Below are 27,674 nucleotides of genomic sequence, written 5' to 3'. Positions count from 1 at the left end.
CGGTTTCCTCCCACAGTTCAAAGATGTGCAGGTTAGGTGGATTGGTCTTGTTGCCTAATTTGCCCCTTACTGTCCAAAAAGGTTAGGTGGGGTTACTGTGTTACGGGGATCGGGTAAAGGCGTGGGCTTAAGTAGGCTGCTCTTGCCAAGAGAAGATGCAGACTTGATGAGCCAAATGGCAGTAAATGCACTGCAAATTCTGTTTTAAAAAAGTATATAAGGAAATATTCTAAACAAATCGGATGTGTCAGTTTAATACAACTGAAGAAACATCGAATGGTCCGCGTCTCCAAAACCTCTGGCTTGGTAGCTAGTTTCCATTCTGATGAGAAATGATGTTCTTTGTTCTACGACGGAGGCGAAAGATATTCGGTTTATTGTCTCAAATGTCGAAGAGGCAATCTCGTTGAAACAAATAACATTCTCAAAGGTCGTCACAGGATCTATAGAGAGAGGTCATAGCCGCAAATTCTGGATTCATAGGGAACCATTTTAAGAAAAAGGAAAGATTATTTCGGACTGAGACGAGCACGAATCTATTCACAAAAATGGATGTGTTGTTTTATAATTCTCTGCCAAGATGGCTCTGGACCTCTTTAATTTTAAATATATGTATTGCTGGCTGAGAGAACCAAGTCATATATGGTGCGGGCAAAATGGAATTTAATCCATTGGGCTTGGGAACCTGAATTGTAGCTCCAGTATACAGGAGGTTGAGAGTAGTGAGGTCAGGAGTAAGGTTTCAAAGTTGCAGGAGTGTACCGGCAGGCAGGAAGGTGGTTTAAAGTGTGTCTTCTTCAATGCCAGGAGCATCCAGAATAAGGTGGGTGAACTTGCGGCATGGGTTGGTACCTGGGGCTTCGATGTTATGGCCATTTTGGAGACATGGATAGAGCAGAGACAGGAATGGTTGTTGCAGGTGCCGGGGTTTAGATATTTCAGTAAGCTGAGGAAAGGAGGTAAAAGAGGGGGAGGGGGTGGCATTGTTAGTCAAGGACAGTATTACGGTGGCAGGCAGGACGTTTGATGAGGACTCGCCTATTGAGGTAGTATGGGCTGAGGGTAGAAACAGGAAAGGAGAGGTCACCCTGTTAGGGGTTTTCTATAGGCCGCCGAAAGGTTCCAGAGATGTAGAGGAAAGGATTGCAAAGATGATTCTGGGTAGGAGCGAAAGCAACAGGGTAGTTCTTATGGGGGACTTTAACTTTCCAATTATTGACTGGGAACGCAATAGTTCGAGTACTTTAGATGGGTCCGTTTTTGTCCAATGTGTGCAGGAGGGTTTCCTGATACAGTATGTAGATAGGCCAACGAGAGGCGAGGCCATATTCGATTTGGTACTGGGTAATGAACCAGGACAGGTGTTAGATTTGGAGGTAGGTCAGCACTTTGGTGATAGTGACCACAGTTCGATTACGTTTACTTTAGTGATGGAAAGGGATAGGTATATACCGCAGGGCAAGAGTTATATCTGGGGGAAAGGCAATAAGGTTGCGATGAGGCAAGACTTAGGATGCATCGGATGGAGAGGAAAACTGCAGGGGATGGGCACAATGGAAATGTGGAGCTTCTTCAAGGAACAGCTACTGCGTGTCCTTGATAAGTATGTACCTGTCAGGCAGGGAGGAAGTGGTCGAGCAAGGGAACCGTGGTTTACTAAAGCAGTCTAAACACTTGTCAAGAGGAAGAAGGAGCCTTATGTAAAGGTGAGACATGAAGGTTCAGTTAGGGCGCTCGAGAGTTACAAGTTAGATAGAAAGGACCTAAAGAGAGAGCTAAGAAGAGCCAGGAGGGGACATGAGAAGTCTTTGGCAGGTAGGATCAAGGGTAACCCTAAAGTTTTCTATATATATGTCAGGAATAAACGAACGACTAGGGTAAGAGTAGGGCCAGTCAAGGGCAGTCGTGGGAAGTTGTGCTTGGAGTCCGAGTGATGTGGAGATGCCGGCGTTGGACTGGGGTGAGCACAGTACGAAGTCTTACAACACCAGGTTAAAGTCCAACAGGTTTGGACTTTAACCTGGTGTTGTAAGACTTCGTACTTGGAGTCCGAGGACATTGGCGAGGTGCTAAATGAATATTTTTCGTCAGTATTCATACAGGAAAAAGGCAATGTTGTCGAGGAGAATACTGAGATTCGGGCTACTAGAGTAGAAAGGCTTGTGGCTCATAAGGAGGAGGTGTTAGCATTTCTGGAAAGTGTGAAAATAGATAAGTCCCCTGGGCGGATGGGTTTTATCCTAGGATTCTCTGGGAAGCGAGGGAAGAGATTGCTGAGCCTTTGGCTTTGATCTTTAAGTCATCTTTGTCTGCAGGAAAAGTGCCAGAAGACTGGAGGATGGCAAATATTGTCCCCTTGTTCAAGAAGGGGAGTAGATACAATCCCGGTAACTATAGACCAGTGAGCCTTACTTCTGTTGTGGGCAAAATCTTCGAAAGGTTTATAAGAGATAGGATGGATAATCACCTGGAAAGTAATGATTTGATTAGAGATAGTCACCACTGTTTTATGAAGGGTAGGTCGTGCCTCACAAACCTTATTGAGTTCTTTCAGAAGGTGTCAAAACAGGTGGATGAGGGTAAAGCAGTTGATGTGGTGTATATGGATTTCAGTAAAGCGTTTGATAAGGTTCCCCACGGTAGGCTACTGCAGAAAATACGGAGGCATGGGATTCAGGGTTATTTAGCAGTTTGGATCAGAAATTGGCTAGCTGGAAGAAGAGAAAGGGTGGTGGTTGATGGGAAATGTTCAGACTGGAGTCCCGTTACTAGTGGTGTACCACAAGGATCTATTTTGGGGCTACTGCTGTTTGTCATTTTTATAAATGACCTGGAGGAGGGCGTAGAAGGACGGGTGAGTAAACTTGCAGATGACACTGAAGTCGGTGGAGTTGTGGACAGTGCGGAAGGATGTTACAAGTTACAGAGGGACATAAATAAGCTGCAGCGCTGGGCTGAGAGGTGGCAAATGGAGTTTAATGCAGAAAGGTGTGAGGTGATTCATTTTGGAAGGAATAACAGGACGACAGAGTACTGTGCTAATGATAAGATTCTTGGCAGTGTGGATGAGCAGAGCGATCTCGGTGTCCATGTACATAGATCCCTGAAAGTTGCCACCCAGGTTGAGAGGGTTGTTAAGAATGCGTAAGGTTTATTAGCTTTTCTTGGTAGAGGGATTCAGATTCGGAGCCATGAGGTCATGTTGCAGCTGTACAAAACTCTGGTGCGGCCGCATTTGGAGAATTGCGTGCAATTCTGGTCGCCGCATTATAGGAAGAATGTGGAAGCATTGGAAAGGGTGCAAAGAAGATGTACCAGAATGTTGCCTGATATGGAGGGAAGGTCTTATGAGGGAAGGCTGAGGGATTTGAGGATGTTTTCGTTAGAGAGAAGAAGGTTAAGAGGTGACTTAATTGAGGCATCCAAGATGATCAGAGGATTGGACAGGGTGGACAGTGAGAGCCTTTTTCCTCAGATGGTGATGTCTAGCACGAGGGGACATAGCTTTAAATTGAGGGGAGATAGATATAGGACAGATGCCAGAGGTAGGTTCTTTACTCAGAGAGTAGTAAGGGCGTGGAATGCCCTGCCTGCAACAGTAGTGGACTCGCCAACACTCAGGGCATTCAAATGGTAATTGGATAGACACATGGACGATAAGGGAATAGTGTAGATGGGCTGTAGAGTGGTTTCACAGGCGCAACTTCGAGGGCCGAAGGGCCTGTACTGCGCTGTAATGTTCTATGTTCTATGAATATCAGTCACGAGTTTATTGAATGGAACAACAGGCGCCACCTGCTGCATGCTGCACTCCGCCTTATGTTGATGTACGCAGGTTAAAGGCTCGGAATCCTACGGTGATTACTTCACCCTTTGACAGCAATCTCCCTGCCACCCCCCCCCCCCCCCCCCCCCCGCCATTCGCCCCGCGCCAAACCTGCCCACCATCTACAAGGCACAAGCCAGGAACGGAATGGAATACTTGCTTAGAATAGTGCAGCTCCAATAATGCTCAGTAAGCTCAATATCATCCAGGACAAATCAGTCCACTTGATTGACACCCATTCCACCGACATTAATTCCCTCCACAACGGATGCATCGTAGCATCAGTGTGTACAATTTAGAAGATTCATTGCAAGAACTCAGTTACTTTCCTTCAGCAACACACCTTCGAAACCCACGACTGCTACCACCGAGAAGGAGAAAAACAGCAGATACCTACCATTGTGAGGTTCTCCTACAATTCACTCACCATCCTGACTTGGAAATATATTCCTGTCCCTTCACTGTCGCTGGATAAAAATCGTGGAACATCCTCCCTAACAGCACATTAGGTGTGTCTACACTACAGGGACTGCAGTGCTCAAGAAGGCAGATCACTACCAGCACATTCTCAAGAGCAATTAAGGATGGGAAACAATTGCTGGCCTAACTAGCGACGGCCACATCCTTTAAAAATGACCTTTTTATAAAACGGCAGATCATTTTAAGTTGTTCATTCAATTGATTTGGCGTCTTAGAAGAACCATCATTTATTGCATTTATTGTCCATCGATTCTAACCATTGAAAGGCTATTGGTGAGTCACGACATACCGACTGAGTGGTTTCATGAGTCATTTCAGAGAATTGTTAATGTTCAATTATATCACTGTGAATCTGGAATTATGTATCTGCTAGTGTTGATGTTCTTCAATAAAGGACGTTATGGAACCTGGTGAACTTTCTGCAGTCACTGATAGTTTCAAAACCACCATTAATGATAATATCAGTTCATTCCATATTTATTTATTCTCTGAATTTAAATTAAATTCTGCGTTTTGATCTCGTATCTCTGGATAATTAATCCAGGAGCATAACCGCAATCTCCCCTTCACTGAACATTACATTATTCCCACCAAATATCTATGATTCGTCTGTAATATCCTTTGCTCAACCTCAACAATGGGTTTGTAAAGCAGTTATTGAAGAGCACAGTAAGAGTACTCGCAACCGCACAGGGAAGATGAATGAAGTGGCTGTGTCACTAGTCTAGTAATGCAGTCGCTGGACGAATGTTTCAGGGAAATAGCGAATAAATTAGCTGGTTTTACGCTCGGCCCGGTTTTCTTCTCCTGTGATATCAATGCGACAGAAAAGCAGATCAAGTGCAAAACTGGACGCCAGTGAACATTACAACGCAATAGCAATTTCAATCCCCCATCTATTTTACCAGGTGAATCTTCATTTTAAGCGAAAGGATGAAATAGCTGACAGTGAATCTGCAGCTCGTTCCGCACCCCCCAGAATGTAGTTCACCCTCAAAGCAATGCTATCGCAATTCATCAATTGTATTACATGGTAATAATTTGCTACTGCTTGATTGAGACTTACATACGAATTCAAAATCTACCTAAAGGTTACATTCTTAAGTTACATACCTGTAGATCAGGTACTATTGATTTCGAAAAGGTGACCAAATATTATTAATTTTGTCCAGGCAACTGACATTGGCAGCCGAGCCTCGATATGGCAAGGAATAGTCCCAGATCCACTGATGTGTCAGAAACTAATGATTAAGGTCGAGTTTTTAAAAATGAAGACATAATTAAATGAGGATGATCTAAGCTTCCTTTTCTCAAATAAGGTTTAAAAACACGTGGGGACGATTATATCATGCTGTTAGTTACAATGGGTTGAAGCAACTTCATAAAACAGTGATTCTTCAAGTCAATGACCAACGCCGGCGTCTCCACATCAAGTCAATGAGTTAGTGCAGCGACTTACCCGGAACTCCAATGGCAGCAAGAATTGGGTAGTAAATGGCATAAACTACACCAGTTATTTGGCCGTGCATTCTGCAGTCAGTCACACAGATTCTTTATGAGAAAGTCAAAAAGTCCGCCTTTATACAGTCTGAAATCTACAGGGAGGCAATTAGTATCTAAAATTATTTACAGTTGCGTGAACAAACAGTTTCAGCAGTTATTTTCATTTTCATATTTGGAGGAGTTAGAATTTTGGGAGAACCCAGGAAGATGACAACCAGTCTTTGTGTGTTGGGCAGCCCAGTATATTCCTGAATGATAATAATTGGGCAAATATATGACCGCTTACTCACGTCGAATGGTCATTTTTGTCAGACAACAAATAAATATTATAACCACGAGACCGAAGCCAGCTTAGCTCAGTGACATTAGAGCAGGAAACAATCAGAATGACAGTCACAGTCACGTGCTGTCGAATGTGCTCGCATAATGGAAGTTAGACTTACATTCAAGATATCGGCTTCCAAGTAATCCAAATTAAACACACATAATATAAATTATCCGGCACGCCCCAACGACTATACTGACCATACAAACTCTTCTCAGAACTTGAATTTACACCATGAAACGCCATGAGTTTAACGCCATGAAACAACAAAATGTGTCTCACGTGGGAGACTAAATTGAGACTGAATCACTTCAGAAAATCTAAGGATATTTTTGTATGTATCCTAGGCCGCTTGATTATTATAATTGGCTGTTTCACTGTTAATGCATAGCCGGATCAACATTATTGCATTGCACTGTATCATTCTGGATCAACATTATTGCATTACACTGTATCTCTGTAGGTTTGAATGCGCTAAGTATTGATTTTTGGACCCTGGGTCCTATATTAATACAACGGGCTCTGTCTATATTATTGCTCCTCCATTTACTGATTATAATTGCATCCTAAACCTTACGCTTTGGTCTGTACCGATACATGGATAAACAAAATCGAGATTATCTGTATTGTTGTTTCTCGAGGAATTAAGGGCTATGGAGAGAGAGCGGGTAAATGGAGTTGAAATCAGCCATGATTGAATGGTGGAGTGGACTCGATGGGCCGAATGGCCTTACTTCCGCTCCTATGTCTTATGGTCTTATGGTCTTATTAACATGTAATGACATGTAATCCTTGAAAAACACTGATTCCGCTTTACATGAAATAATTTGTATGAAATCATTTATATTTAGCGAAAATAAACATTTGATATTCAGTCATGTCCCCGAATAAACATATTTACAATATCGTTTTCTTCTCAATCGTATTCCAAACAACCTTAGCTCCCCTCAAATTCTAAATAGAAACAGCTCGAGTTATGCAGGCCTCTTCTAATGTCCTGACCTAACCCCTTCCTTTAAGGTCTGGATCAAGATTAACAGGGTTTGAAAACTGGGTGTTCTAATGCTGAGCGCAGTCTGTAGATACGCCGTGATCTCCTGACCCCGAATAAATGGGAGACACAGGCAGTTACCATGAACCTCACAAGCTGGCAGGACATTGCTATCTAACATTGAAGGAAAATGGCAGACGTATTTCTATGACGTATAGTGGGCCATGTTTCTGTGATTTTGTAAGCTCCGACATCTACCATCCAAATGGGCAAGAAGACTATTAATTGAATGCGTGTAAAACTAAACAGCAAGAAATTGCGGGCAGCGAGATGGATAGAAAACTGGTTGGCAGATAGGAAACAAACAGAAGGAATTAACGGGTGGTTTCAAATTGACAGGCAGTGACCAGTGGGGTACCTGTGATCGGTGCTACGACCCCAGCTATTCACAATATATGTTGCCGATTTAGATGAGGGAACAAAATGTTAAATCTCCAAATTTGCAGATGGCATCAAGTTGGGTGGGAGGGTGAAGAAGATGCAGATATCTTTCAGTGTGATTTCGACAAGTTGAGTGAGTGGGCAAATGAAATGACAGTATAATATGAATAAATGCGAAGGTACGCACTTTGGTAGAAAAAAAAGAAGGCAGACTATTATCTGGTTGGACATAGATTAGGAGAGGGGAACATGCAAAAATACCTGGTCACTGAAGGTAACCATGCAGGTACAGCAGGTGGTAAAGAAGACAAATGTTCTGCTGGCCTTCATGACGAAGGATTCGAGTACAGGAGCAGGGATAACTTGCTGCAATTATACAGGGCTATGGCAAGGCCATACCTGGAATATTGTGTGCAGTTTTGGTCTCCTTATCTGAGGAAGAGTGTTCTATCTATGGAGGGAGTGCAGCGAAGGTTTACCAGACTGATTCCTGGGATGGCAGTACTGACATACGAGGATAGATTGAATTGGTTAGACTTGTATTCGCTGGAGTTCAGATGAATGCGGGGGAATCTCTTAGAAACCTGTAAAATTCTAACAGGACAGGGCATATGGATGTTCTCGATGGTGGGTGTGTCCAGAACCAGGGGTCACAGTCTGAGGATACGGTGTAGACAATTTAGGACAGAGACGAGGAGAAATGCCTTCACCCAGAGAGTGGTGAGCCTGTGGAATTCGTTACCATAGACAGTAGTTGAGCCCAAAACATTGTATGTTTTCAAGAAGCAGTTAGACATAGCACTTAGGGTGAAGGCGATCAAAGGATATGGGGGGAACTGGGATTAGGCTATTGAGTTGGATGATCAACCATGCTCACAATGAATGGCAGAGCGCGATTGAAGAGCCGAATGGCCTCTTCCTGCTCCTATTTTGTCTACGCTACAGATGTTTCGAAGACTCATTCTCGTCAACGTCTGGGTACACTTTCTAAAGAGTTAATACGGAACCGGAAGTGTGATTTCCGGAACCGCGCCCAATTTTCCATTTCAGGGAGACCAGTTGTTTATCAATGGTCAGCAGCAATTCCTCTCTTTTATATCATGCGCATGTGTTCTGAAGCCCACCAAACCGTATGTTTTAATAATCACTTGAACAGCTACAATCAACGAATTTTGCCCAAATAGTTCAGGTCACATTGTTCTTTCATGCAGTTTAAACTTTAAGTGATTTAATTATTTTGTGAGGACAGAGAGAAGCATATTGACAGTTTCAATGAACAAGAAGGAATGTGAAAACTTGACGAGTGTAACAAATTTGTTTTCTGCTCTAAATATGCAAAGTTAATTATAAATACATTCGGCGAGATTCAATGCATTTTCTTTGTGTCTATGTGTGGGAGTGCTTGTCTGTTCCTTTCTCCTGTCTCCAATCCCCGAAATGGTGAAGACCTCAGACTGTCCCCGTGCTCTGTATCACTGTTAAACATTAGAACATAAGAACATTAGAACTATGAGCAGGAGGAGGCCATCTGACCTTTCGAGCCTGCTCCGCCATTCAGAGAGAGCATGGCTGACCTTTTATGAACTCAGCTCCACTTTCCCGCCCGAACACCATAACCCTTTATTCCTTTATTCTTCAAAAAACTAACTGTCTTTATCTTAAAAACATTTGATGATGGGGCCTCAACTGTTTCATTGGGCAGGGAATTCCATCGATTCATGGCCCTTTGGGTGAAGAGGTTCTTCCTAACCTCCGTCCTAAATCCACTTTTACCCAATAGCAGCAGAGAGATAGAGGGACAGATTGGGCGGCAGATCTTGGAAAAATGCAGAAGTAACAGAGTTGTTGTCATGGGTGACTTCAACTTCCCTAATATTGACTGGAACCTCCTTATAGTGCAAATGGTTTGGATGGAGCAGATTTTGTCAAGTGTGTACAGGAAGGATTCCTGACTCAATATGTAGATAGGCCGACGAGGGGGAGGCCATATTGGACTTTGTGCTCGGCAACGAACCAGGCCAGGTGTCAGATGTCTCGGTGGGAGAGCATTTCGGTGACTGTTACCACAACTCCTTGACCTTTACCATAGTCATGGAGAGGGATAGGAACACACAGTATGGGAAGGTATTTAATTGGGGGAGGGGAGATTATACTGCTATTAGACAAGAGCTGAGGAGCATAAAGTGGGAACAATTGTTCTTGGGGAAATGCACAACAGTAATGTGGGGATTGTTTAAGGAGCACATGCTGCGAGTGCTGGATAGTTTTGTCCCACTGAGACGAGGAAGGAATGGTAAGGTGAAGGGGCCTTGGATGGCAAGAGAAGTGGAGTTTCTAGTCAGGAGCAAGCTTATGTAAGTTTGAGGAAGCAAGTATCTGACTCGGCTCTAGAGGGTTAGAAGGTAGCCAGGAAGGAAAGCAAAAACGGACTGAGGAGAGATAGAAGGGGGCATGAAAAAGCCCTGGTGGGAACGATTAGGGAAAACCCCAAGGCGTTCGACACTTATGTGAGAAATAAGAGGATGATCAGAGTGAGAATGGGGCCGTTCAGGGGTAGTGGAGGGAACTTGTGCCTAGAGTCGGAAGAGATGGGGGAGGCCCTAAATGAATACTTTGCCTCAGTATTCACGAGAGAGGGACCTTGTTGCCGATGAGAACAAAGTGAAGCAGGTTAATAGACTCGAACAGATTGATATTAAGAAGAAGGATGTGTTGGAAATTTTGAAAAGCACCAGGATAGATAGGTCCCCTGGGCCTGACGGGATATACCCAAGGTTACTACGGGAAGCGAGGGAGGAGATTGCTGCGCCGTTGGCGATAATCTTTGTGCCCTGACTTTCCACTTGGGTTGTACCGCATGACTGGAGGGAGGCGAATGTTGTTCCACTATTCAAGAAAGGGAATAGGGAAATCCCTGGGAATTACAGACCCATCAGTCTTACGTCTGTGGTGAGCAAATTATTGGAAAGGATCCTGAGAGATAGGATTTATGGTTATTTAGAAAAAACAGTTTGATTAAAGATAGTCAGTAAGGCTTTGTGAGGGGCAGCTCATGCCTCACAAACCTCATTACATTATTTGAGGATGTGACGAGACACTTTGATGAAGATCGGGCACTGGATGTGGTGTGTATGGATTTCACTAAGGCATTTGATAAGTTTCCCCATGGTACGCTCATTCAGAAAGTTAGGGGGCATGGGATACAGGGAAATTTGGCTGTCTGGATACATTATTGGCTGGCCGAAAGAAGCCAGTGAGTGGTAGTGGATGGAAATTATTCTGCCTGGAGATCGGTAACCAGTGGTGTACAGCTGTCTTCGTGCTCTGTATCACTGTGTGTGTAATTCTCACCATGTTCAGGTTTCTGTACAGCTGTCTCCGTGCTCTGTATCACTGTGTGTGTAATCCTCACCATGTTCAGGTTTCTGTACAGCTCTCTCCGTGCTCTGTATCACTGTGTGTGTAATCCTCACCATGTTCAGGTTTCTGTACAGCTCTCTCCGTGCTCTGTGTCACTGTGTGTAATCCTCACCATGTTCAGGGTTTTCTAATGTTCTCTCCGTGCTCTGTATCACTGTGTGTGTAATCCTCACCATGTTCAGGTTTCTGTACAGCACTCTCCGTGCTCTGTATCACTGTGTGTGTAATCCACACCATGTTCAGGTTTCTGTATAGCTCTCTCCGTGCTCTGTGTCACTGTGTGTGTAATCCTCACCATGTTCAGGGTTTTCTAATGTTCTCTCCGTGTCCTGTATCACTGTGTGTGTTATCCTCACCATGTTCAGGTTTCTGTACAGCTCTCTCCGTGCTCTGGGTCACTGTGTGTGTAATCCTCACCATGTTCAGGTTTCTGTACAGCTCTCTCCGTGTTCTGTGTCACTGTGTGTGTAATCCTCACCATGTTCAGGTTTCTGTACAGCTCTCTCCGTGATCTATATCACTGTGTCTGTAATCCTCACCATGTTCAGGGTTTTCTAATGTTCTCTCCGTGTCCTGTATCACTGTGTGTGTAATCCTCACCATGTTCAGGTTTCTGTACAGCTCGCTCCGTGCTCTGTATCACTGTGTGTGTAATCCTCACCCTGTTCAGGTTTCTGTACAGCTCGCTCCGTGCTCTGTATCACTGTGTGTGTAATCCTCACCATGTTCAGGTTTCTGTACAGCTCCCTCCGTGCTCTGTGTCACTGTGTGTGTAATCCTCACCATGTTTAGGTTTGTGAACAGCTCTCTCCGTGCTCTGTATCACTGTGTGTGTAATCCTCACCATGTTCAGGTTTGTGAACAGGTCTCTCCGTGCTCTGTATCACTGTGTGTGTAATCCTCAGCATGTTCAGGTTTCTGTACAGCTCTCCCCGTGCTCTGTGTCACTGTGTGTGTAATCCTCACCATGTTCAGGGTTTTCTAAAGTTCTCTCCGTGCTCTGTGTCACTGTGTGTGTAATCCTCACCATGCTCAGGTTTCTGTACAGCTCTGTCCGTGCTCTGTATCACTGTGTGTGTAATGCTCGCCATGTTCAGGTTTCTGTACAGCTCTCCCCGTGCTCTGTGTCACTGTGTGTGTAATCCTCACCATGTTCAGGTTTCTGTAGAGCTCTCTCCGTGCTCTGTATCACTGTGTGTGTAATCCTCACCATGTTCAGGTTTCTGTACAGCTCTCTCCGTGCTCTGTATCACTGTGTGTGTAATCCTCAACATGTTCAGGTTTCTGTACAGCTCTCTCCGTGCTCAGTATCACTGTGCGTGTAATCCTCACCATGTTCAGGTTTCTGTACAGCTCTCTCCGTGTTCTGTGTCACTGTGTGTGTAATCCTCACCATGTTCAGGTTTCTGTACAGCACTCTCCGTGCTCTGTATCACTGTGTGGGTAATCCTCATCATGTTCAGGGTTTTCTAAAGTTCTCTCCGTGCTCTGTGTCACTGTGTGTGTAATCCTCACCATGTTCAGGTTTCTGTACAGCTCTGTCCGTGCTCTGTATCACTGTGTGTGTAATGCTCGCCATGTTCAGGTTTCTGTACAGCTCTGCCCGTGCTCTGTGTCACTGTGTGTGTAATCCTCACCATGTTCAGGTTTCTGTAGAGCTCTCTCCGTGCTCTGTATCACTGTGTGTGCAATCCTCACCATGTTCAGGTTTCTGTACAGCTCTCTCCGTGCTCTGTATCACTGTGTGTGTAATCCTCAACATGTTCAGGTTGCTGTACAGCTCGCTCCGTGCTCTGTATCACTGTGTGTGTAATACTCATCATGTTCAGGGTTTTCTAAAATTCTCTCCGTGCTCTGTGTCACTGTGTGTGTAATCCTCACCATGTTCAGGTTTCTGTACAGCACTCTCCGTGCTCTGTATCACTGTGTATGTAATCCTCACCATGTTCAGGGTTTTCTAAAGTTCTCTCCGTGCTCTGTGTCACTGTGTGTGTAATTCTCACCGTGTTCAGGTTTCTGTACAGCTCTCTCCGTGCTCTGTGTCACCGTGTGTGTAATCCTCACCATGTTCAGGGTTTTCTAAAGTTCTCTCCGTGCTCTGTGTCACTGTGTGTGTAATCCTCACCATGTACAGGTTTCTGTCCAGCTCTCTCCGTGCTCTGTATCACCGTGTGTGCAATCCTCACCATGTTCAGGTTTCTGTACAGCTCTCTCCGTGCTCTGTATCACTGTGTGTTTAATCCTCACCATGTTTAGGTTTCTGTACAGCTCTCTCCGTGCTCTGTATCACTGTGTGTGTAATCCTCACCATGTTCAGGTTTCTGTACAGCTCTCTCCGTGCTCTGTATCACTGTGTGTGTAATCCTCACCATGTACAGGTTTCTGTCCAGCTCTCTCCGTGCTCTGTATCACTGTGTGTGTAATCCTCACCATGTTCAGGTTTCTGTGCAGCTCTCTCCGTGCTCTGTATCACTGTGTGTGTAATCCTCACCATGTTCAGGTTTCTGTACAGCTCTCTCCGTGCTCTGTGTCACTGTGTGTAATCCTCACCATGTTCAGGTTTTTGCCTAACTCTCTCCGTGCTCTGTATCACTGTGTGTATAAACCTCACCATGTTCAGGTTTCTGTACAGTTCTCTCCGTGCTCTGTATCACTGTGTGTGTAATCCTCACCATGTTTAGGTTTCTGGACAGCTCTCTCCGAGCTCTGTACCACTGTGTGTGTAATTCTCACCATGTTTAGGTTTCTGTACAGCTCTCTCGTGTTCTGTATCACTGTGTGTGTAATCCTCACTATGTTCAGGTTTCTGTACAGCTCTCTCCGTGCTCTGTGTCACTGTGTGTATTCCTCACCATGTTTAGGTTTCTGTACAGCTCTCTCCGTGCTCTGTATCACTGTGTGTGTACTCCTCACCATGTTCAGGTTTCTGTCCTGCTCTCTCCGTGCTCTGTATCACTGTGTGTGTAATCCTCACCATGGTCAGGTTTTTGCCTAGCTCTCTCCGTGCTCTGTATCACTGTGCTGTGTGCCGGCTCAATGCAGCGTAATACACAGCGGAGTCGCTTAGTTGAAGTTCAGAGATGTTTAACCGGCTGATTTTCTTGGCAGTATCGACAGAAGCGGAAATTCTTCCTCCGGCAGCGGTTTCTTTATTCTCCTCTCCTGAAGTGTGTCTCTGAAGCAGGTATTCCAGAGCCTGTCCTGGGGACTGGCGGTACCAGTGTGCTGTGTCCTGTCAGAACCCTGAATATTCCCAGTTTAAAGTAACTGTGTCACCGGCAGCAGAGGTTTGGAAAGGCGTGGTCTTGGACACCAGGGAATTGGAATCTGCAGGATAAAAATAAACATTATTTGTTCGTATATCCGCTGCTTTCCGGGTGTTTGTGAAGTGCATCCCACTGGTGTCTTTGTCTGAATTTGCAGCCGGTTCGAACAGTTTATGCTTTTTCGAAATATAAAATATGTTTAAATGGTTAATAAGTGATATTTTATTTTACACACGATTTCTTCCGATCTGGAATGCAATGGCAGACAGCGTGTCGGGGTCACATTTAGCAGTAACTTTCAAACTGAAAATCAACCTATGCTCGACCTGTAAAAAATGCAGAGCAACCTTGAAATTTTGGGTTAGTTGGAGCAATTTGATTGCATTGAAAGAGGATAAGCATCTACGCAAAGGGCCGAATGTAATCCTGCCGCACTCGATTCTATGATGTATATTACATTTTAGTTTTTAGTTTCCTTGGAGAGAGACAAACCGAGGGAAAATGTTACTTTCACAGGCAATCTGTTTCCAAAACGGTTGTCTGATACGAAGCCAACTGTATTGCGTCAATCCGTACAGCGAAATTATTGCGATTCATCAGCACCAATTGGGTCTAACCTAAGTTAAACTTTGATGACCACAAATTTATTGCAGTTCAACATCTCTCCGACGTTTCGATCTGCTTTTCCATCTATTTGTCGGTCTGTCAGCTTTCTTCTATTAACATCATTTTTCCGTATATCACTTCAATGTGAAATATTTCCGATAAGTTTCATTTTATTTCTACATTTACTTTGTACTTCTTGCCTTTTTTGCAATGGTGCAAACGTGTCCCAAAATCTCTCAGGTGTCGGTTGGATTCAGTCTGTTCAGTTTCCTCGGTGGGGTTTCCTGTTACCCACTGGGAACTGCCTCTTCGGGCTCTCTGACAATAACAATTCTTTCCGTCATGAACTGATTCTCTCCTGGGTCTTTTTTCCCCTAACTTTTACATTATGCAAAATCGGCAGAGCATAAAGAGGCCATTCACTCCAACTGATTTATATTGTGAGTATTCTGCAGGCAAAGAAAAAAGAATAAAGAACAAGGAACACTACAGAACAGGAACAGACACTTCGGCCCTCCAAGCCTGTACAAGTCATGATACCAACCTTTGCTAAAACCCTCAGCACTTCCTTGTGCCGTATCCCTCTATATCCATCCTATCTATGTGTTTGCAAAGATGCCTTATGAACGACATTAATGTATCTGCTTCCACAACCTCCCCTGGCAACGCGTTCCAGGCACTCACCACCCACTGTGTAAAAACCTGCCTCGCACATCTCCTCTAAACGTTACCACACGGACCATAAGCCTATGCCCCTTGCTGACTGACCCCTCCACGCTGGGAAAGCGTGCCTGCCCGTCCACTCTATACATGCCCCTCATAATCTTGTGGACGTATATCAGGACACCCCACGGCCTACGTCTTTCTAATTAAAACAGTCCAAGTCTATTCAGCCTCTCCACATAGCTAACACCTTCCAGACAAGGCAACATCCTGGTAAACCTCCTCTGCACCCTCTCCAAAGCCTCCACATCCTGCTGGTAGTGTGGTGACCAAAGTTGTGCGCAATATTCCAAGTGCGGCCTTACAAAGTTTCTATACAACTGTAGAATGACTTGCCAGGTGTTATACTCGATGCCCCGTCAAATGAAGGCAAGCATTCTGTATGCTTTCTTGACCACCTTGTCCACTTCTGTTGCCATCTTCAAAGATATTTGGACATGCACGCCCAGATCTCTCTGACTTTCTATATTCCGAAGAGTTTTGCCATTTACTGTATATTTCCCCTCTATGTTCAATCTAGCAAAATGCATTACCTCACAGTTGTCCGGATTAAACTCCACCTGCCATTTCTCTGCCCAAGTCGCCAAACTATCTGTGTCCTGCTGCATTATCTGACAATCCTCAACACTATCTGCCACTCCACCAACCTTGGTGTCATCCGCGAACTTACGAATCAGACTGGCTACATATTCCTCCAAATTGTTTATGTACACCACAAACAACAGAGGCCCCAGCACTGTGGAACGCCACTAGTCACAACCTTCCATTCAGAAACACCCTTTGCTACCCTTTGCCTTCTGTGACCGAACCAGTTCTGTATCCATCTTGCCACCTCACCTCAGACCATAATCCCAGATGACCAAAGACCGTTTTCCCCTTTGAAGGGGAGAGTTGACTGGTGATGATTTAACGTGATCACCGCACCTCAGGCGAGGGAAACGTTAAGAAGGCGGGGTCTTTATTAATAACATCAGAACATCAGTCGGTACGAGAATTGAAACTACGCTGTTGGCCTTGCTCTGTATCACGAACCAGTTGGCTGTTTAGCTAAACCGCCCCCCTGCATAATTCCCTATTTACCTGGATCAGTCAGGAAAATTATTTGCACCACCACCATCTCATTATACTCTTCAAATTATTGGAGATTTATCTCAATTCTCCTCAAGGATCTCTGTCTGCAGAGAATGATGGCACAACTTGTTCACCTTTTCCTGTGAGATATATATTGCTGCTGATCTCTTTCCTCAGAAATTTAATAAATTGCAACATAGAATCGAACAAATCGGCAGGGGCTTCCATTTAACTTTGAGCCCATCTCGGCCTTTCAGAAATAACCCGCTGATCTCAAGCCTGAACTACATTTTCCCGTAGTTTCTCTACGTCCCTTGATTCCTTTAGGTTCTATAACTCTATCCAACACTGCCTTGAATATATTCAACCACGGAGTACTCACCGCTTCTGAGATATGGAATTCAGAAATTCACAACAATGAATTTGACTGAAGAAAATTCTCCTCTTTTCAGTTTTAATATTTGAACCTGTATTCTCAAACTGACCCCGAGTTATACTTCGCAGCCTGAGGAAGAAGCAACCCAGAATCTGTCCCATCAAGCCGCATAAAAATGTTATATTTTCTAAAGCGATCAACCCTCATTCCTCTAAACGTCTGTTTTCGCTTCATACTCTCTTTCGGAGGACAATCCTTTTATCTCTGGAAATAGATGGATGTTTCTTTCCTCACTTCCTTCAAAGCATGTCGATCCTTTCTCAAGTAGGAGCCCAAATCTTTTACATAGAATTCTAGACTGGGATTCATTTCGGTCACTGCCACAATCAATGCTTCTTTCAATTGTGTTCAACAGGTTCATCAGCTGAGGTGGCGAGTGAGGTGTATATATTGCAAAGGCGAGCAGCTCAAGCATAAATCTTCCTCATAGTTACCAAAGAGACAACTTGCATTTATAGCAGAGTTAACACAATGACAAGCCCATGCAGCTGCTAGTGCCATAGTATTTCCGAGCGGTCTGTTCAAATTTCACTCTTTAGACTTTGCAACGGTTTGATAAAACTAAATGGTTTGCGAGGTCCTCATTGTTTTGGGCATTAAAGAGTAAACTACATTGCTTTGTGTCTGCCGTCCAATACCGAGTAGTTCAGACAAGAACGACATATTTCCTTCCATAAAGAGAGGTACTGAACCAGATGGCTTGCAATAATCGACAATGGTTGCACGATCACCATACCAAGACTAGCTTTTACTTCCATTTGTTTCATTTATTGAATTTAAATTCCACACGTTGTTGTGCTGAAATCTGAACCCATGTTACCGGAGTATTGGCATGGTTTCTGGATTACTGGCCCAATTACATTATCACTAGTTCTCCACATCCAACCTTTATAGTCTGTAATACGGTTTGGTTTGGAATCACTTACCGGGAGTGACCATCACAACCGTTCCGGATCCATCTGCATCACCATCTTTCAAAACGTATCACAGTGACACGGCTCTCAGTCTCACCAGTACAAGAACCGCCTTTGCGTCAACCTGTCCGAAAATCATCACTGGACAGTTTGAATTGCAAAATTATTCAGGAGTTTTAGATAAATAAACAATAATCAATGTTTCAAGCTACCTGTCGGTTCAAAGGATTCTGTGTGAGGCCTTGGGCCCTTATATCATCGCCCCAAGAACATTGCCCGGAGATGTGATCTTCATATCAACTGAGGACAATCCGAACTGACATAAAAAAGATTGTTGTCCTCCGGAAAGACAACTGAATGGCGAAAATAAATAAAATCACAGTGGAATACAATGATAATAAGACCAACCGGATAATTCACTCTCCGTGCTCTTGAAAATATATTTCAATTGTGGCGGTAATTGCTCAGGGCCCTTCCACGGTGACAGTTCCATCCAACATGTGTGTAGTACCAGTGATGAGCTTTGCAGTAGTAGGTGGCGCTGTCTTCAACTCTCACATCCAGAACTTCCAGCGAAAATGACTGTTTTGCTTTTTGAGTCCTGACAACAAATCTCCCTCCACTCCAGATCGGCGCCCAACTTGTCCCGATCCGAGATTGTCGAAAGAAATTCCCAGATTTGAAAAAAGCCCGATAACCAGCACTGAAAACACAGTTTATGGTGAGTGACTGGCACTCCTCCCTGGTCACCGCTACCGGGCTCTGTGTCACTCACTGACTCAGGCATCCTGGAAATTAAACAGAGACAGTATAATGGCCCATCAAAGCCCAACCACAACGGGGCTGAAACCCGAGACAGTGTCTGTAATTGGGACGGACTCGGGCAGCTTTACATTAAATCCACAGAACATGGGACAGTCTTATCGTATTCACGGGGTAGGACGACACACAGAATAAAAACAAGGAGGCTTTCCATCGCTCTGCTGCTTGGAGCTGATGGTCTCTATGACGGGGAGATGGAGACTGCTCTGGGAGAGTGGGCCTCAGAGCGGGACTGAAATACTTTCGGGGGTAGTGCTTGTTTGCAAATGACGGTGTGACGCGTATCCCCGATGGGTCACAGGGTGCCCTGTTTCTCTCTGAGTGTGCGTTCTGTGAATAAGTGACAGGCTTATAAAGGGACCTGCGTCTCGTGTTGTTCCGCCGAGTCTGGAAGCCTTGCGTGAAGTCAGTTTATTTTTGTGTTCCGTGGCCTACCGGGTTGGTGAGGGATTTTCAGTTGTTTCTGTTGATAATGCCTGCCTCCCTCATTGCCCCACAGTAATAATCTGTCGGTCCGCCTTTATGTGTTTAGCAAGCGGCATGTTTTGAGGGTGGGGTATGGCAGAATCTCACCTTGCAATTGTATTTACAACAAAAAATGCTGGATAATTAATCTCAGCTGGCCAGATAGAATCGGCGAATAAATAAATAGAGTTAACGTTTCGTGTCTGTCTGGCTCCTTTCAGAGCTGACTTTGCCGGAAATGATTAAACATCTCTCTAAATGGGCTGGTCAGATTTCAGTTCAACCTTTGATCCAAAGGCTTAGACCTGACAACTTCCCCGAGTCCAGCGCCTGAGGGTCGAGTTATAGCAGTAGACACGCCCCTTGCATTGCCAATATCCGGGAAAGATAGAAATAGGCCTGCTCAACAATCCAAAGAGACATGGAAAGGAGAGAAGATAATTTTAAAAACGAACTTGAGGATTGCGGGACTTCACACCAGTTTGTTAACTGTAAGTCACGCAGACATGAACTGGCCAACACCACAAAAGGTGGGTCGACGGTTTAATCGACCTCAGAGCAGTTCCGTATGGGTTGCCCCTGAGCCCGAATGTCTAGTCAAAGACAGAAATCTCATCTGGTGCACCGGGAATAACGAATGCACACACACAATGTTTTACTTCATACATAAGCTTTGCACATTAAATGTTTATCCAATTTTTTTCAGATTTTGAATGGTATTCTTGAATGTATTTTCGTTAACCTGACAGGCCGAACAACAAATAGCATGAAACTGTTTATCCTCTTAGCGACCAGGGGTAAAACGTGTCCTGTATAGCACTGTTATAGAATCATAGAATCATAGAAGTTTACAGCATGAAAACAGGCCCTTCGGCCCAACCAGTCCATGCCGCCCAGTTTTTACCATTAAGCTAGTCCCAGTTGCCCGCACTTGGCCCATAACCCTCTATACCCATCTTACCCATGTAACTATCTAAATGCTTTTTAAAAGACACAATTGTACCCGCCTCTACTACTACCTCTGGCAGCACATTCCAGACACTCACTACCATCTGAGTGAAGAAATTGCCCCTCTGGGCCCTTCTGAATCTCTCCCCTCTCACCTTAAACCCATGCCCTCTAGTTTTAGACTCCCCTATCTTTGGGAAAAGATGTTGACTATCTACCTTATCTATGCCCCTCATTATTTTATAGACCTCTATAAGATCACCCCTAAGCCTCCTACGCTCCAGGGAAAAAAGTCCCAGTCTATCCAGCCTCTCCTTATAACTCAACCCATCAAGTCCCTGTAACATCCTAGTAAATCTTTTCTGCACTCTTTCTAGTTTAATAATATCCTTTCTATAATAGGGTGACCAGAACTGCACACAGTATTCCAAGTGTGGCCGTACCAATGTCTTGTACAACTTCAACAAGACGTCCCAACTCCTGTATTCAATGTTCTGACCAATGAAACCAAGCATGCCGAATGCCTTCTTCACCACCCTGTCCACCTGCGACTCCACCTTCAAGGAGCTATGAACCTGTACTCCTAGATCTCTTTGTTCTATAACTCTCCCCAACGCCATACCATTAACTGAGTAGGTCCTGGCCTGATTCGATCTGCCACAATGCATCACCTCACATTTACCTAAATTAAACTCCACCTGCCATTCGTCGGCCCACTGGCCTAATTGATCAAGATCCCGTTGCAATCCTAGATAACCTTCTTCACGATCCACTGTGCCACCAATCTTGGTGTCAACTGCAAACTTACTAACCATGCCTCCTAAATTCTCATCCAAATCATTAATATAAATCACAAATAACAGTGGACCCAGCACCGATCCCTGAGGCACACCACTGGTCACAGGCCTCTAGTTTGAAAAACAACCCTCTACAACCACCCTCTGTCTTCTGTCGTCCAGCCAATTTTGAATCCAATTGGCAACCACACCCTGGATTCCGTGAGCTTTAACCTTCTGCAACAACCTACCATGTGGTACCTTGTCAAAGGCTTTGCTAAAGTCCATATAGACAACGTCTACTGCACTGTCCTCATCTACCTTCTTGGTCACCCCCTCAAAAAACTCAATCAAATTTGTGAGACATGATTTTCCACGCACAAAGCAATGCTGACTGCCCCGAATCAGTCCTTGCCTCTCTAAATGCTTGTAGATCCTGTCTCTCAGAATACCTTCTAGCAACTTACCTACTACAGACGTTAGGCTCACCGGTCTGTAGTTCCCAGGCTTTTCCCTGCTGCCCTTCTTAAACAAGGGCACAACATTCGGTACTCTCCAATCTTCAGGCACCTCGCCTGTGGCTGCCGATGATTCAAATATCTCTGTTAGGGGACCCGCAATTTCCTCCCTAGCGTCCCACAACATCCTGGGATACATTTCATCAGGTCCCGGGGATTTATCTACCTTGACGCGCTGTAAAACTTCCTCCTCCTCTGTAATATTCTCACTTCTCAAGACATCACTATTTATTTCCCTTAGTTTCCTAACATCCATGCCTTTCTCCACCGTGAATACCGATGAGAAATATTCATTCAGGATCTCACCCAACTCTTGTGGCTCTGCACATAGATGTCCTTGTTGATCCTTAAGAGGCCCTACTCTGTCCCTAGTTACTCTTTCTCCCTTTATGGATCTGTAGAAGCTCTTTGGATTCTCCTTTGCATTATTTGCCAAAGCAATTTCATGTCCCCTTTTTGCCCTCCTGATTTCCCTCTTAACTCTATTTCGTCAATCTCTATATTCTTCAAGGGATCCACTTGATCCCAGTTGTTTATGTACGTCATATGCCTCCTTCTTCTTTTTGACCAGAGTCTCAATATCTCGAGTCATCCAGGGTTCCCTACTTCTACCAGCCTTGCCCTTCACTCTAAAGGGAATGTGCTTACCCTGAACCCTGGTTAACACATTTTTAAAAGCCTCCCATTTACCAGCCGTCCCTTTGTCTGCCAACAGTCTCCCCCAATCTACCTCTGAAAGTTCCTGTCTGATCCCATCAAAATTGGCCTTGCCCCAATTAAGAATTTTAATTTTTGGGCCAGACCTATCATTCTCCATAGCTATTTTAAAACTAATGGAGTTATGGTCACTTGTCCCAAAGTGATCCCTCACTAACACTTCTGTCACTTGCCCTTCCTTATTTCCCAAGACGAGGTCAGGTTTTGCCCCCTCTCTAGTCGGTCCATCCACATACTGAATGAGAAATTCCTCCTGAATACACTAAACAAATTTCCCTCCATCCAAGCCCCTAAGCTATGGCTGTCCCAGTCAATGTTGGGAAAGTTAAAGTCCCCTACTATTACCACCCTATTTTTCTTGCAGCTATCTGTAATCTCCTTACATATTTGCTCCTCAATTTCCCGCTGACTATTTGGGGGCCTGTAGTACAGTCCTATCAAGGTGATCTCTCCCTTCTTATTTTTCAGTTCCACCCATATAGACTCAGTGGGCGAACCCTCGGATACATCCCCTCTAAGTACTGCAGTGATGTTCTCCCTAATCAAAAACGCCACTCCCCCTCCTCTCTTGCCTCCTGTTCTATCCTTTCTATAGGATCTGTACCCCGGAACATTGAGCTGCCAGTCCTGCCCCTCCCTTAGCCATGTTTCAGTCGTAGCTATAATACCCCAGTCCCATGTGCCCATCCATACCCTGAGATTACCCTCTTTGCCCGTCAGGCCCCTTGCATTGAAATAAATGCAGTTTAATGTAGACTTTCCTTGCTCTCTGCCCTGCTTTCTCTGGTCATGCTTCACACACTTTCCCTTCCTGCCTTTTGTTTCGATCCCCACTGACTTCCTACATCGGTTCCCATCCCCCTGCCACATTAGTGTAAACCCTCCCCAACTGCACTAGCAAACACACCCCCGAGAACATTTGTTCCGGTCCCACTCAGATGCAGACGTCCGATCTGTACAGGTCCCACCTCCCCCAGAACCGGTCCCAATGTCCCAGGAATTTGAAACCCTCCCTCTTGCACCATCTCTCAATTCATCCTAGCTATCCTGTCATTCCTACTCTGACTATCACGTGGCACTGGTAGCAATCCTGAGATTACTACCTTTGAGGTCCTACTTTTTAGTTTAGCTCCTAACTCCCTAAATTCAGCTTGTAGGACCTCATCCCGTTTTTTACCTATATCGTTGGTGCCGATATGAACCACGACAGCTGGCTGTTCACCCTCTCCCACCAGAATGCCCTGCAGCTGCTCCAAGACATCCTTGACCCTTGCACCAGGGAGGCAACATACCAACCTGTATTCTCGTTTGCGTCCGCAGAAACGCCTGTCTATTCCCCTTACAATTGAATCCCCTATCACTATAGCTCTGCCACTCTTTTTCCCGCCTAAGAGAAAGTCAAAGAGAGAAAAGAAAAATCACTTACCAGTCACAAGCCAATCACTTACCTGCTGGCTGTGATGTAATTGCTCACGAGACTCCCTCACAGGTCTGCTTCTCTGCACCTCCTTGAGATGAGCACCAAATTCCCTTAACTAGTTAATTAATTTACTTAATCAATTGGGTTGGTTTTTGGGGAAATTCAACCCCAAACACCAAACTCCAAAAAAAAACACAGCCCTCACTCACCTCTTACCCGAACTCAGCCTTACCCAAACTCAGATACACTCTGTTTGCTTCCAGAACTCCTTTTCTAAAGGCACTTCAGCCACACCTTTTGTATTCTTCCTGATTTACAGTCAGCCAATAGGCCTGCTCCCGGAACTGATCTCCCGAATCTAACAGCTGACCTGCAAGGTAAGGAAGTTTTTAAACAGTGCTTACCTCTCCCAGCAGCACTTGCTCCCTGTGGCCGCTCCCGAAACTGATCTCCCGAAACACTGTTAAGGTAAACAAATATCCCTTTAGCCGGTAGTATTGCTAGAGAGGCCGATGATGTTGATCATTACAGTCATCGTCAGCAATGTCAGGTCAAGCACAAAGATGCTGTCAATATCCATAGAATCCCTACAATGCAGAAGGAGACCATTCAGTCCATCGAGTTCGTACCCACCCTGCGAAAGAACTGGAGTCCTCGGCCCACTCGCCCACCTTATAATCATAACCTCGCGCATTGATCATGGCTAATCCAGTTAATCTGCACATTTCTGGGCTGTGCGAAAAACAGGAGCACCCGAGGAGATCCACGCAGAAACCGGGAAAACGTGCAAATAATATTCAGATTACAGCACAGTCTAACATCAATACACCTCAAATCTTTACAAATATTCTGAAAGAGTAATAATAATTGAATGTTTCTCAATTAAGATTTTAAGGTGAACTCAAGCACATGATTAGGGTATAGACTTTTTACGAGCGGTATCATGCATTGATAAACAATTCTCCTAATTTTCTGAGTTACAACGTAACGTCGCAGTGGTCATTCTATTACAAAGTTGAACTTGCAATTCCTGGGTTTCCAGGTGAAAATGCAAATAAATCAGATCGAATATAAGGAGCAGCAATCAACCAGACGCTGCTTTGTTAGCAAGGCCTCATCTCACCATCACAGGAAGTTTCTGACATATATCTCGAGTATGTGATGACTTATGGAAGTGATGGAAAATTGCAGTAGACCCTATACTTGACTTGACGATAATAAAATTCTATTTTCTTAACTTACTATTTCATAACTTACATTAGATAGATTGCCGAAATTTCGGAGAAGTTCTAACTCCCGAAACGGAACGAACTTCGATAGCTGCAGCAGCGGGTGTTTCTCCACAAAGAGACCCCAGCTACCCGGACACACCCTACTGGACAGGATGCTAAAACGTGTTAAGATAGGAGGAGGCACATGTGGTGAAAGATATGGACGACCTTTGCAAGAGGTCAGGATGCCACTGGATAAAACGCAGCATAAATGGGGGGAGGAAATAGTCATGGAGATAGGGGGAGGATTCGGATCGAAGTGCTGCACAGGATCAATTCCACCTTCTCTTCTGCAGGCTCTGGGTCACTGTCCGTGTGGATTTTGCACATTCTCCCCGTGTTTGCGTGGGGTTATCCCCACAACACAAAGATGTTCAGGGTAAGTGGACTGAACACGCTAAAATTGCCCCTTAATTGGAAAAAATGAATTTGGCACTCTAAATTTATTTTAAAAACTTTTTAAAAAGGGAGGGAGGCAGAAGACGGGAAATTATATGCCGGTTAGCCTGACTTTAGTCGTTGGTAAGATTTTAGAGTTTGTTATTGAAGATGAGATCACCGAGTACTTGTAAGTGCATGGTAAAATAGGAATGAGTCAAAGGGTGGTCATGTCTGACAAATCTGTGGGAGATCTTTGAGGAGGTAACAAGGAACTGCAGCAAAGGAGAACCAGTGGACGTGATTTCTTTAGATTTCAGAAGGCCTTTAACAAGGTGCCGCATAGGAGATTGTTCAAAATGTTAAGAGTCCATGGTGTTAAGGTAAAGACATTGGCATGGATAGAGGATTGGCTGACTGGCAGAAGGCAGAGAGTGGGGATAAAGGGGTCTTTTTCAGAATGGCAGCTGGTGACTAGTGGTGTGCATCAGGGGTCTGTGCTGGAATCAGAATATACATTAATGATCTGGAAGAAGGAACTGAAGGCACTGTTGGTCGGTGTGCAGATGATACAACGATAGTATTGAGAAAGCAAGTGGGCTGCAGATGAATTTGGAACGGCTAGGAGAGAGGGCAATGAAGTGGCAGATGAAATGCAATTTGGAAACGTGTGAGGTTATGCAGTTTGGAAGGAGGAATTTAGACATAGAATATTTTCTAAATGGGGAAATGCTTCTGAAACCAGAAGCACAAAGGGACTTGGATGTCCTTGTTCATGATTCTCTCAAGGTCAGCGTGCATGTTCAGTCGGCAGTTAGGAAGCCAAATACAATGCTGCATTCGTGCCAAGAGGGTTAGAATCAAAGACCAGGGATGTACTTCTGAGGCTGTATAAGGCTCTGGTCAGACTCAAATTGGAGTATTTTAGACAGTGTTGGGCCCCGTACCTAAGGACAGGTGTGATGGCCTTGGAAAGGGTCCAGAGGAGGTTCACAAGAAGGATTCCTGAAGTGAAAAGCTTGTCGTATGAGAAACGGTTGAGAATCCTGGTCTGTACTCGTTGGAGTTTAGAAGGATGAGGGGGGAATCTTATTGAAACTTACAGGATACTATGAAGCCTGGATAGAGTGGACATGGAGAGGATGTTTCCACTTGTAGGAAAAACTAGAATCAGTGGACACAATCTCCGACTAAAGGGACGATCCTTTAAAACAGAGATGAGGAGGAATTTCGTCAGCCAGAGAATGGTGAATCTATGGGATACTTTGTCGCAGACAGCTGTAGAGGCCAAATCGCTGTGTGTCTTTAAGACAGAGATAGATAGGTTCTTGATTAAAAAGGGTATCAGGGGTTATGGGGACTAGGCAGGAGAATGGTGATGAGAAAAATATCAGCCATGATTGAATGGGTCGAGTGGCCTAATTCTGCTTCTATGTCTTATGATGATAATAATAATCGCTTATTGTCACAAGTAGGTTTCAATGAAGTTCCTGTGAAAAGCCCCTAGTCGCCACATTCCGGCGACTGTTTGGGAGCCCGGTACGGGAATTGAACCCGTGCTGCCGGCCTTGTTCTGTATTACAAGTCAGCTGTTTAGCCCACGTGTGGTAAACCAGCCCCTATGGTCTTATGGTCTTTAAGCAATGTGCGCCCAACTCTCTGCTTTATCTGTATGTTTCACTCAAACGATCAGGTACTCGGTGTGTTAAAGAAAATTGCTTTCTCTGCTTCTCCTTCAGAACTCATCTGATTAAAACACAGCCTCCTCCGTCCTTGGACAGTGCCAGATCTTGGTGGTTGTCTCTGGAGTACGAACTCGGTAAAGTCATGCCTTCTTTCTCCAAATATGTTACTCACGCCATATGTTGCTCAATTGCATTAGATTAACACAAACCTTCGAAAAGTAACTGCACAGGAAATAGGTAAATATTTGGATACTGGAATCATCAAGAACTTCCTGTTCCATTCCCGCATCATTCATTCCTGCAATCAGATCATTCAGCACAAGGTGCCTATCTGATCTCTGAGCAGAACTACTAAATTACTCTCACTCCACTGCTCCGTTCCGCTGCCTTGCTAAAGGTTCAATTTCAGGACGTTATCCTATTCCTTTTTTTACTTTTAAATCCGCTTCCACCAGCCTTTTAGTCAGTGAACACGTCAGAAACACTCACATTGCAAAAGACATACATGCGCAACTTGTCTTTGGTTCTTTGGCAGATGCCAATCCTTCAAATGAAAGTCCCCTGGTGACTGAACCTTCTGCCACTAGAGGCAATATTTCCTTATTTATTCAACCGGAATTGTTGACAGCAGAGCAGACTCGATGGGCCGAGTGGCCTAATTCTGCTCCTATG

General features: G+C 44.6%; 1 pseudogene; it reads right to left on the bottom strand.

Moving 5' to 3' along the window:
* Nucleotides 1–13,999: 13,999 nt before the first annotated feature.
* Nucleotides 14,000–27,298, bottom strand: LOC140417883 (uncharacterized; annotated as a pseudogene).
* Nucleotides 27,299–27,674: the final 376 nt, after the last annotated feature.

The sequence above is a fragment of the Scyliorhinus torazame genome, chromosome 5 (assembly GCF_047496885.1).
Source record: "Scyliorhinus torazame isolate Kashiwa2021f chromosome 5, sScyTor2.1, whole genome shotgun sequence".
In the NCBI taxonomy this organism is placed as follows: domain Eukaryota; kingdom Metazoa; phylum Chordata; class Chondrichthyes; order Carcharhiniformes; family Scyliorhinidae; genus Scyliorhinus; species Scyliorhinus torazame.
The sequence above is the reverse complement of the archived record's forward strand: the minus strand, read 5'-3'. Positions and strand labels throughout refer to the sequence as shown.